Source organism: Chionomys nivalis, chromosome X (genome assembly GCF_950005125.1).
Source record: "Chionomys nivalis chromosome X, mChiNiv1.1, whole genome shotgun sequence".
Classification (NCBI taxonomy): domain Eukaryota; kingdom Metazoa; phylum Chordata; class Mammalia; order Rodentia; family Cricetidae; genus Chionomys; species Chionomys nivalis.
Genome location: NC_080112.1, coordinates 16,290,521 through 16,299,920, shown reverse-complemented (window position 1 = coordinate 16,299,920; position 9,400 = coordinate 16,290,521). Strand labels below are relative to the sequence as shown.

The following is a 9,400-nucleotide window of genomic DNA, read 5'->3' as shown; positions in this document are numbered from 1 at the left end:
AGATCCACAGGCTGTAGAGCAGCATGACAAGAAATGAGGAAAACATTCCATGGTGGGGAAAGCTGCGTCCACACAGAAGAGTGAGGAAAACACCGGAAACTCTAACTGTGGGCAAAAAGAAGTATAAACTAAAAACCTGAGATAACGCCCTGGAGCCCACATGGTGGAAAGAGAAGACTGCGTGCGTGTGTCCCTCAAGTTGTCCTCTGACTGCTACTCGGGACCATGCGTACACAGAAAAAATATAAAAAGTAAATGAATAAAACATAGCTAAATAAGCTTAAAATGCAGTGGATTATCTAAAGTCAGAAGATAATACTGTCTGGTGAGGTTTCTAACACATGGGGGCAAGGAGAGATGGATGGGTCAATGGGTAAAGGTGCTAGGCACACAAAGCTGATAACCAGAGTTTGATCCTCTTAGGCTATATAAAGAACCAGATGTGGTGGCAAGCATCTGTAATCCCAACATTCCTATCATGAAGTGAGAGGCGGAGACAGAAGAATGGCCTTGAAGCTGATCAGCCTGCTAACCTGAAGTAAGAAACACAGTAGCAAGGGAGCTCCTGCCTCAACAGGGTGGAAGCAGAGAACCAACTCCAAACAGTGTCCTCTGACTTCTACACAAATGCTATGGCACTCTCTCGTGCTTACTCTCTGTCTCTGCCTTTCTCAGCACATAAATTAATCAGTAGTAAATCATTAAAACGTATATGAAATTAAATTATCAAACAATGACATACATTTTGATGATGTGAACGGGGAGGCAAATACAAGGGCTTAGATGGAGCACCTATAAACTCAAGGTTTAAGGCAGTAGGACAGATATCCTTTGAGGGTAGAAGTTAACTAGATATACGATCATCTCTGATAAAGCTACCATAAAAATAGCATTGAAGCTATAAGCTAAAAACACCATGCTTCATATTTTTGCAAATCTACTTGAAAAAATGTTTTGATTTATGATTATCATTGTTCTGTTACTAGAAAACTTCATAGAACCATTTGGGACATGGAATTTGGAGTAACCTGGGTAAACTATTTTTTAAAAAATGGCTTATATCTAACCATTCACCAAGTTTCAGACTCAAAACAAGTCTCAATAAATTAAAAATTACTTAAATCATATAAAATATATTCTCTGTCTACAATGGGATTACAACTAGGGCCAGGTGGTGGTGTCTACGCCTTTTATCTCAGCAGCTGGGAGTCAGGAGGATCTCTGAATTTGAGGCCAACTGGGTCTATAGTGCCAGTTCTAGGACAGCCAGCCAGGGCTATACAGAGAAATACTATCTCAGAAAACCCAAAACAAACAAAGAACAAAGGAAAACAAAAAGCCACCACTAACAAAGCTAGCCTGTAGCTAATAAGCTGTAGGAGTGGATAATAAGAACTGCCACATGGGCACTGGGGTTCTTTGTAAGAGATGCAAATTCTCTTAACTACGGAGCTACCTCTCCAGGCCCACTTAAAGCAGATTTTTAAGAGCAAACAATACAATTATAGCTAAAGAAGACTATTTTATGAAGAAGGGTTATTAAATCAAGGAACACAAAAATCCTATGTAAATGTATTTTTTAAAAACAGTTTCTGTGTACATGGACACAACCATGTTAAAATTAGAAAGGTAAATAGAATAATCTACATTTATAGTTATTGCTTTTCTATAGCTAATCGCAAAAACATAGAGGAAATCAGCATAACATAAAATATTGGAAAACAGTATCAACTACTTGAACTTCAGTGATATTTATAAAACCCTCTATCCAACAACAGCAGAAATGCATTTTCAAGTACACATTAAGCATATAGCAAACAATTCAGCAAGTTTGAGAAATAAAAAAAGTCTTAATAAATCAAAATTACTCAAATCATATAAAATATTCTCTGTCTACAATTAGATTAAAATTAGAAACAGCTACAAAATGTTACAGGGAACAATCTATAAAAATTGAAACCCAGGTAACACATTTCTATGTAACCCAAAGGTCAAAGAAAAATCCAAAGGAAAAAATAGTAAGTAGTTTCAATTAAATGAAAATGCAACATGGTGGGGTTTTAGTTAGCGAGTAATTTACAGCACTAAATATCTATAATTACAAAAGAAGAAACGATTCAAGTTGACCTCAGCTTCACCTTTAAGAATCTGGAAAGAGATGAACAAATTAAGCACACAGTGAAAAAAATGGATGTAATAAAGATTAAGTGGAGATGACAAAAATAGGAAGAACTAACAATGAGGACAACAATTGGAGTCAATGGCTGGCTTTTGGGTATCATTAATAAAATTTGTAGAGCGCTAACTAGACCAATTAATCAGATAGACAAATAAGCAATATTCGTTGTAAGAGGCTTGACATATTCTAGAGATATTCAAGTGGTAATACAAGAATGTGATGAAAACATTTAGTTAACAATTTCAGCAACTTGAACAAATCACCAAATTCTTCGCAGATACACACTATAAAAAACTCATGCAAGAAAGAGATAGGGCTGGCTGTGGAGCTCAGCAAGAAGACAGCACTGCTCAGTGTGCGCGATGACCTGGGGCCTATTCACATCATCACCACGGAGAAGAAAGAGGAGGAGATGGAGCAGAAGACAGAAAAGGATGAGAAAGAACAGGAGAAGGAAGAGGAAAAAGATGATGTGAGTAGCACTGTATTAAAAAAATGAACATTGTTATTCTAACCTCCCCCACAAAAGGAAACTTGAGTCTAGATAATTTCACTTGGAATGTCTTCTTAAACATTTAGGGATGAAGCCCTGGAGTAGGGGACAAAGGAAGGACCAACAGATGTGACAGGAAAAGCAATAGCAGCCAAGGCGCCAGTGAAAAGCCAGAAGAGCAAACTGTCAAAAAGCAAAGTGAGATTCATAAATCAAGGAACAGGAAACCAAAACCAAATCTGACTTTTGTGGAAGGACTCTTTTATTTTTAACATTTTCTTCTTAAAGGGTTTTATTAATATATACTAATCATAAATGGGTTGGTTGTGATCTCTTCATATATGTATGTAATATTTTTACCATATTGATTATCCACTATTCTCGGTTCTTTTCTTTCTCTCTGGTCAATTTTTGCTTGCCACACACAGTCTCTTCTATTTCTCACTTCCTTCTTTCCTTTTTCTTCTTCATTTTCTTTCTGTTTGAGACAGGGTTATTATTTATGTAGTCCTGGCTGTCCTAGAACTCCATATGTAGACAAGGCTGGCCACGAACTCACAGAGATCCTCCTGCTTCTGCCTCTGAGAGATCTAACTGTTTCTGCATCTCTAGTGCTGGAATTTATTGTGTGTGTCACCATTTCTAGTTTCTATTTTCATTTTTTTTAAAAAAAAAATCTAGATTTTTTTTATATGTGAGTGAAGACATGCAGTATTTGTCTTTGTGAACTTGGCTTATGACATCATAATCTCTACCTCTATTCTCAACACTGCTGCTAAACAATCCTGACATCTTGTGTCCCTAAGGTACATAAAAAAACTGTCCCCTAACCCACTTCCAAACAGCTTCTTCACTGTTCTGAAGATAAGTATCTAATCTTCAGTATCACGTGGAAACCCTCTGTGTTTAGATTTCTTCCTTCTCAAGAACAATCTTCTCTGATGTCATGTCCTGCTATAGTATATTGCACCTCACTTCGGTGCCTTCCTGCTCTGTGACAGGTGTCAAGCCTCTTGCAAAGCCAGCTGATATTCCATTCATCTGACAAGACTCAGCTTAGGGGTCACACGCTCAAGAAAAACCTTTGGATCACTGGAGTCTGAGTCAGCGTATATACCTGAAGTCCACCCAGCATTTTGCACTGGCATGATACCTAGTATAGCATGTGCCCATAGAAAGTGCTCACACATATGTCAAGTGAGGGAATAAGTGGATGTGCACATAAATGAATTGGCTTTGGGACTTCTGCAAAACAGAGGCCTGGGGATGGCTGGCTCTCAATAAATACTTATTAAACAGAAATAAAAGATTGGATGAGGGATTTCCTTTGGCTATGAAAGCTAGCAAACTTCTGTAATCTTGAGAAAAGTATGATGACTTTGTCAGCGTCTTGTCAACTTTCAATTAGTCACTATTATTATGTTTAAAATTCATCTCATGTTTTTGAGATCATAATATATCATTTCACCATCTTATTAATTACTAGGAATAAGACTTAATGTGTAGAATTTCAAAAATAAACTATTGCATTTTGATATAACACTAGCCCTGATTCTCCATCGCTATTACAATCATTTATGGCTGTTCACTGGTCTTTGGCGTCGTGGCCTCCATATTTCCACTGTGCTTCCTTCCAGACCATTCTGAAGACATTTCCAGTGCTCAATAGATCCCAGTGTTTTGTGTGTGTTCAAGCATGAGCTGTTCCTCTTTGTTCATAACAGTAACGAGAGGATTTTTAAAATGAAAGTGCCGAGCACACATCTAGGTTTTAATGCAAAGAATCATCTCTTAGGTCTCTCTTTCAAATCTGGCTTCCGTGAGCAGATTCTTTCTAAGGATTAAGCTACAATTTTCTCAAAAGATCTGTAGCCGGGGAACAAGGTGATCAATTCACTCTTGGTTATTAACTGGGCTTTATCTCTTCCAGTCTGTGGCTGTGGAAACCGATAGCACGCAGGAGGCTTGGCAGTATGACAGGCAATTAAGTCACCAAGATGTTCCGCCGTGTATGAGTATTTTCTCACCCTGAGACCTCGAAGTGTAGCCTGCCACTGACATTGTTAGTGATGGAATCAATTAGACAAGACGGGGCTGGCAGGTTAATTTCATATTCTGTGGTGATTATGTATGGCCTGCCATAGAGACCTCCAAGTCTGTTACTGTGTACTTATTTGAGCAGTCACTTGCCTAGCTAAGTATTGGAGTCGGAGACCCTCTTTGGAGCAGAGGAAATCCAAGTTAATATAAAAGTAAGCAAGTAAATAAACATCCATTGCCAGTAGCAACTAATGTCACTGAGTTGAAAAACATGACCATCGTTGGAACGGTGTCCAGCTGCCGGCTGATTATGCCCTCCTACAGCACCCTAGAAACTATGCCTGACTACAGGACACTGAATCAGAGACCGCAATTGAAAGTAAAGGTACCAGATGTTCGGCTGAGATCAAACCCAGGTTAGTAATCTGCTTGTAATAGAGAACACGATTTTCTAAATTTCTGATGAGCTTTTGTGTGGAGGGACAATTTGAGTCTATTTTCCTTTTCATCGGTTGAAGTGATTCAGGCGCTGCCGAGGGGGGAAGGCAGACAGCATGGCTGGAGACATTGCTTGCTTTCTGCATGCAGAGTCTCTGTTAGAACAGCTTAGAATTGCTTTGAGAAATGATTATTTTTTTTTATTCCCATTTCCCCCAAGTGAGAGTTTTTGAAAGGTGGAATTGAACCAAATCAGCCTTAAAATATTTCGCAGAGAACAAGAGAGGTGATTTAAGAAATGTAATTGTCTTTTTAATCTCCCTCCTGTTTCACCAAGGCATCCCTCAAAGGCAGGATATTTTTGTCATTAATGAAATCTTAATTAGCATATGTCTAGATCAGTACTCAAGACTGATCTGGGTCAAAGGCACCTATGATGTGGCTGTGTTACCAGAGGGTTAAGTCGAGTTGGGTAAATTAGGTCTGGGCTCCATGTGTGAGCAGATTGGGAAATATCCAGCAGGGATCAGCAAATGCATAGGTTGTATTCATGTTGTTTCGTCTGTTTTCAACCTAATTTTACAAGTGTTACTGTCCCCAGGAATCCTCAGAACATGAGAGAAATGGAAAACAAATACAAAAAAAAAAAATGGGAAGAGAAAACAAACTGCTGCCCAAACATGACATTTAACTGAGTCTCACTTCACAAGCTTTTAAAAATGCACCCTAAACCTTTAGCTATTAGTTATAGTTTTAAAGGAATGTACTTATTGAGTCACATACTATTTATTAGTGCCACCATAGGTCCCAGAAGCAAGCGCTGCTTAGGAAATAGTCCTTCAGGGAACCGAGTTTATTTACCAAAAAGGAGCCATCTGTAAAACTGCTCACCTTCCTGCTTGCTAAACGGAGGGACAGAAATGAGAAATGCTGCTGGCCTTTACAACAGAAGATGAATGCAGTTAGAGCAGTCTTGAAAGGGCAGTCAGAGGGAAGGCAACTGGAGCCACAGGGCTCTAGCTAGCGATGGACAGAGGAAAGCCAAAGGCGTTTCCCTTGCGGGGAGCAGCACGGAGCAGGAGTGAAGCCAGCAGTAAGCAGATGGAGTTGGGGGGTCTGTGAGGAAGCCCTTCCTGGTTGGGACTGCCGTATGAGAAGAGGCGGAAGGGAGGGAGAGAGCAGAGCCGTGGTTATCATCCTCACAGGAGGGACTTGCTGTGAGGGCAGCTGTGAGTTACGAAGAATCTGGATCAAGTGCTTGCAAGGCTGGATCTCATTTGTTGTCCAGGACTTTGGGGTGAACTAGCGTTTCAGAGAATTCTGATTGAGACAGATGATACCGTTGGCCCTTGGTCCATAGACAGATCATTGGTTTTAGGACTCCTTCACTCCCTGAGCAGAAACCCCAATCTGCACATGCTCCACTCCATCACATAAAAAGACATCGTTTCCCCTCATCTTCTAGTGTGCTTCATCTGTTTCCATTTGATTGATTGGTTGGTTGAGTAATTGCAGTGCTGGGGATAGAACTCCAAGCTTAGCATTGCTCCGTAGCTACTTTTCTACTAAGAGACACCTACAGCCCATCTCTACAATACTTCCAATACCTAAGAACAGGTCAGCGAAGCAGGCAGAACACATTGTTTAGAGAATGATGGCGAGAAGAAAGAACTCCATACGTTCAGATCATTTTTTCAAAAACTATCTACTTATTTAGTGTGCGTGCCTGTGTGGAGGTCATAGGACAACTTGAAGGAGCTGTTTCTTTCTCTCTACCATGGCAGTCCCAGAGATGAATTTACATCGTGAGGCTTGCAGCAGATCCAGATGTTTTTCCTGAATCTTCTCTCTGCATTTGACTGAGTCCAGAGATGCAGAAGCAAGCAGTCACAATGGCTGTATACTACACAGTATAAGGGAAATCACACAGGAGGCTCTTGCGTGACTCAGTTCCTGGGTAGTAAAGCCCTGAGTTCAGGTCTTCATATCACCAGTTAGATAAATAAAACCCTCTCCTGAGACTGTAATCTACTAATTTCCCTATCCCTGAAGTAATTAGCTGATTGATACATTTTAATACATATGTTACTAAGATGCTGGGAGGCAGGGTAGCTTCCAAAACCAATAAATGGTTTAAAGATTAGAGGTTTTAAAGAACCTTGAGTCTTTGTCTACTCACCTGGTAGCTATTTAGCTTCTACCTTTTCCTCCTGTCGTCTATATCATTACAATACCCTGCAGGGTTTTCTGATAGAGGCTAGTTGTGACGCATGCATATAATGCTTCTGGAGATGCTTGGCTCTCTTCTAACCTGTTGTTAATTTCTCCAATGCCATTGTTATGGGCGCCATGTGTTTCAGATTTCCTGAAGTTTAAAGTCATGTTTATTGCATTTGCAAGTTTGGGGAGGGGTTCCTTCTCCCTATGACATATAGACTATGTCTACATGGTGCCAGACAAGCCAGTCAGTTCATCCAGCGGAGAGCTCAAGACGAGGCCAGGAAGAGAAAGTTTCATAAGTGGACATTTATTTATTTATTTATTCCCCTTAACTAGTTGTTTATTGGCAGTGGGCTGGAAGGGATGGCAGAATAAGCATTCGCAGACAACACCACACCAGTCACAAGGGCAGCAAGAGTGATGGATGGGAAAGCCTGAAGGCCCCCTCTTCAAAAGCAAGTGGGTAGGCAGGGGCCTGGAGTGTTGATGGGGCAGCCTTAGATCACCTCTGCTTAGTAGGCATGGTTATAGATGAAGAGAGATTCGCTGGCTGCGGCTCCAGACTGACCACTTGGGGTGTCCTTTCCTTGACAAGCAAGGCTGTTGGCCAGGGCTCGCTTGATGTATTCCTCCTGGGCAGCCTTCAGGTTCTCCTTCTTCCCACCACAGGCCTTCAGAGCAGAGGCCTGCAGGGCCCGGCCGTAAGAGAAAGCCAAGGCCCATGGTTTCAGCAATGGGCACTTGTTGATGGCATTGAGGTTGATGGATGCCTCTTCCTCGCTCTGCCCTCCAGACAGGAAAGTGACTCCAGTGACAGCAGAGGGCACTGTGCGAGGTAGGGCTGTGACAGTTGCCATGGCAATCTCCTCATTGGAATATTTCTGGGTACAAGCATGGCTTGGGGTGACCATGTTGGACTTCAGCAGTGTGCCTTCCAGATAGACATGGTGATCACTCAGAGCCTTGTACACAGCAGCCAATACTTTCTCAGTTACATACTGACAGCGCTTTAAGTCATGGTCGCCATCAGGGAGGATTTCAGGCTCCACAATGGGTACAATGCCATTCTGCTGGCAGATGCTGGCATAACGGGCCGAACATTGGCATTTTCCATGATGGCAAGGGCTGAAGGAGTATGCTCCCCAATCTTGAGCACACAGCGCCATTTGGCAAAGTCAGCTCCATCCTTCTTATACTGGGCACAGCGTTCTGACAGCCCATCCAGCCCTTGGGTGGTGGTCTCGCCATTGGTTCCTGCCAGGGGTACCACGCCTTTATCTACCTTAATGCCCACAACACCGCCCTTGGACTTGATAACTTGGGGGAAGGGACGTCCGTCATCTGCCTTCTGGTAGAGTGTTTCGTGGAAGAGGATCACCCCCCCCCCCAATGCAGGGGTTCACATGGTCATCAGCAGTGAGCAGCAGCTGGCGGTAGAAGCGCCTGTTCTCTTCGGTGTTCTCAGTGCCAATGGACTGCAGCCGCTTAGCAATGCTTCCAATGGACTCATCTGCTGCCAGGATGCCCTTGCCCGGAGCCACAATTCGGTGAGCAATGTCAGACAGCTCCTTCTTCTGCTCCGGGGTTAGTGCTGGGTATGGGTAGGGCATGGTGCCAGTGGCAGCACGTTCCTGGCACAGGAGGGGGTGGGTCTGCCGGGTACGGCGGTGGGTGAGCGAAAGGACAGAGGAGCGAACACGGATAAAGTCATCAGAACCCCCATCTGCACGCGTTCCAAAAGAACGCAGCCTATTGATTGAGGGGGAAAGGGGTGACCCATAAGTGGACATTTAGCAACAAGAAGTCAAAGGTGTTTATCGTCTTTTCCTATCCTTTCAATTAGTTGTTTTGCTAAAAGCAAAGGATCAAGATGCTGGTTTTATCTTCCTTAAATGCCTTAGTGGTGCTTTCGAAATTAGCACGTTGAACAGTAGCGTCAAAAGACTGGTAGTGTCCCTTACAACATCTTGAGGTCCATGACCTTGTAGGACTTACCTAATGGTTCTGAACTTTGGTTTCTTCATTTGTGA

At 42.2% G+C, this 9,400-nt stretch overlaps 1 pseudogene; it reads right to left on the bottom strand.

Moving 5' to 3' along the window:
* Nucleotides 1-7,882: 7,882 nt before the first annotated feature.
* On the bottom strand, nucleotides 7,883-9,075 carry LOC130867695 (fructose-bisphosphate aldolase A-like; annotated as a pseudogene).
* Between the last annotated feature and the right edge of the window lie 325 nt (nucleotides 9,076-9,400).